The following is a 3093-nucleotide window of genomic DNA, read 5'->3' on the forward strand; positions in this document are numbered from 1 at the left end:
AAAGCAGCATGGTTGACGGCTAATCATCATGGTCTGCATTGGAAGGATGGAATCGTCCCGTACAACAAAGCGAAACGTTTGATCACGGACGCTGTGATCAGCGAAACCAGCGAAGAATCCAAACTCGTCTACGTCAAGGGATACGAGAAGCGAGAGTGGTTGACGAATCTTCTCGATGATGATGTGAGGGAAAAGGTGATCGTTGAGACTCTGGATGCGGATTACGAGGATATGGCGTCTTTGGACAAGCTGGATGCAACCAACATTTTACGATGTAATAATCATACAGAACACTGTGCGTTACAAAATGTATTGAAAATATTTAATTGGTGGTGGTGTCAGCGCCAGAAAGAATTGTTTAACTTTTGATATGTATAATAAATTTTTATTATAATGCTACATTTAATACATAATAATATATAATAATAGTAATTATTATAATTTTATTTATAATTATTACCCTAATTTAATTTATTATAATTACGCCTTCCTCTTCGCTGTCGGCGATATCTATTATTTCTATATTATCCTCCTCCTCATCGAAGTCGGCGATATCAATGTCGTCCTCCTCCTCCTCCTCAGATGAGGATATATCGATAACTTCTATATTTTCTGAAATCAAATTTAAAAATTAATTTTAACGCTTTTCTGCACAGAAAAAATCGAAAATTTGATGCCAAATTGTAAAAAATGTTGTCTGCTCTCTCTTACCATTGATCGACTGTACTTCTATCTCATCATCAGATGAGGATATATCAATGACTTCTATATTTTCTGAAATCAAATTTAAAAATTAATTTTAACGCTTTTCTGCACACAAAAAATCGAAAATTTGATGTCAAATTGTAAAAACATATTGTCTGCTCTCTCTTACCATTGGTCGACTGTACATCTATCTCATCCTCATCGCCGTCGGATGATTCAGGATCATATGCGTCATGATCATCTAAAATCATATTTAAAGATTAATTTTAAAGTTTATGTTCTATACAGAAACATGAAATTTGCACGTAAACTTACGTAAAATTTCTCTCAACCACTCCACATATATTTGGTCTTCCTCGAACATTGCTAAAATTGAGTCAATTCTTATTTAAAAATATAAATAATCAAAGTTATCATTATTATTATTATCATACAATTTATTAAAAACTTACGTGAAGGGTTTGATAGCCAAACCATCTCCTCGGGTTGACGTCTACAGTATTCTACTGTGTAGAACATTGTAACTCGCAATTCAAACTTGAACTATTTGCTGGTGACTCCTGGGTGACTTTTATATGGTCCATCGCTATCTCTTTGTAACAAATATGTCTCGTTAGGAGAGGGTGGCAAATGTGCAAAATCAGCACAGCCTAACGTAATAGTAACATCATATGTGTCACATGCAGTCAACCGCATCCTCACATTGATGTATCAGCACATTACCGTTTCATTACCGTTTCTTTACCGTTCTTTACCGTTTTTTTACCGTTTACGTTACCGTTTCTTTACCGTTCTTTACCGTTTACGTTACCGTTTTTTTTACCGTTCTTTACCGTTTCTTTACCGTTTTTACCGTTTTTTACCGTTTACGTTACCGTTTCTTTACCGTTTTACCGTTTCTTTACCGTTCTTTACCATTTTTTATCGTTTTTACCGTTTACGTTACCGTTTCATTACCGTTTCATTACCGTTTCTTTACTGTTTCACTCCCGTTATTTACCGTTTCTTTACTGTTTCACTCCCGTTATTTACCGTTTCTTTACGTGACCTTTGATATGTATAATAAATTTTATTATAATATTTTACTTTTTATTATAATGTTACATTTATCGATTATATTAGTAAATTTTATGTGAAATTATTGCAATAAATATTGTGTGCTCTCTTACTATTATCGGCCGACTGTTTCTCATTTTTATCCTCCCTCTCATCAGCAGCCTCGTAGACATCAGATCCCAACCATCATACACCCTTGACATCGTCGTATGTCCAAAATGATATCACCCATCCTTGGTCGCCAGTTCAAAACTTTTTCATCTAATTTTGGCCGGTTCAAATTGTCTCGATAATACATACAGAGTTCGCGTTTATCGTGTCGCTCTATCTTTAAAATTGACATATCATCATTGCACGAATTATCGTAGAAATGTATGTCATGGAACAACACTATACGTGTAAACTTGCCACCACCTGCCGGAATTTTTATATAGAAATTTTGAAGGTTAAAGTTATTGTTCAGCACTCTGATGTCTGGATGCATTATAAGCTCCTTCAATTCAGTATTTATCTCATATGCATTCTCAGTCGCAATTCTACGTGCATCTTCCACTATCTGATTAATGTGCTCCAGCACTAAGTCACGAGGCCAGCGAATTTGGGAGTAGCACCTGAGAACTTCAACATTTTCCTTCACTCCGCGTTTGTTTATTCCCCGCAAACCGAGTTCTCTGTCACGCAAAAACTGCACCATCGATATCTTTCTTGATTTTGCCTCCATTTTAGCCGTTCAATTTGTTGCATGTGTCCCGTATCTGTTGCTGCTTGGATCTCGACTGAACTATGCGCTGATGTAATACTCATGATTTTATATGTTTCAAAACGTGCAAAATATGCATATCTCCATGATCTTCATGATGGTATCTTGTTTCACATTTTTCTGCGCATCTTGCTGTCAACCACAAATCGATGCGACAGCACTAAAATGCTACATTGTGACGCATAAGAGAGAGACAGAAATCTTACTGTTGACCACAAATTGGTGTGTTAGCACATAAATGCTACATTGTGATGCATAAGAGCGAGATCTTACACGAATATTTATGGTCTGTACCATTGAAATAATTACCGTTCTTTACCTTTTTTTACCGTTTCATACCGTTTTTACCGTTTACGTTACCGTTTCTTTACCGTTCTTTACTGTTTCTTTACCGTTTTTTACCGTTTCATACCGTTTTTTTTACCGTTTTTTTTACGTTTACGTTACCGTTTCTTTACCGTTCTTTACCGTTTCTTTATTACCGTTTTTCATATTATCCATGATATATATCATGCAAAATCTTGTCGCGGGGGCATAGTGTACGTGCTCATTAGTAATAAGAATATCATGTG

The 3093-nt window shown here is 35.6% G+C and overlaps 1 protein-coding gene across 1 annotated transcript in view; it reads left to right on the plus strand.

Annotated features, from left to right (window-relative positions):
• LOC116851375 overlaps nt 1-3093 on the plus strand; it is a 17930-nt gene that overhangs the window by 12588 nt on the left and 2249 nt on the right. The gene's annotated exons all lie outside the window — the stretch shown is intronic.

The sequence above is a fragment of the Odontomachus brunneus genome, unplaced genomic scaffold (assembly GCF_010583005.1).
Source record: "Odontomachus brunneus isolate Ranch 3 - 2012 unplaced genomic scaffold, Obru_v1 Obru_scaffold_173, whole genome shotgun sequence".
Classification (NCBI taxonomy): domain Eukaryota; kingdom Metazoa; phylum Arthropoda; class Insecta; order Hymenoptera; family Formicidae; genus Odontomachus; species Odontomachus brunneus.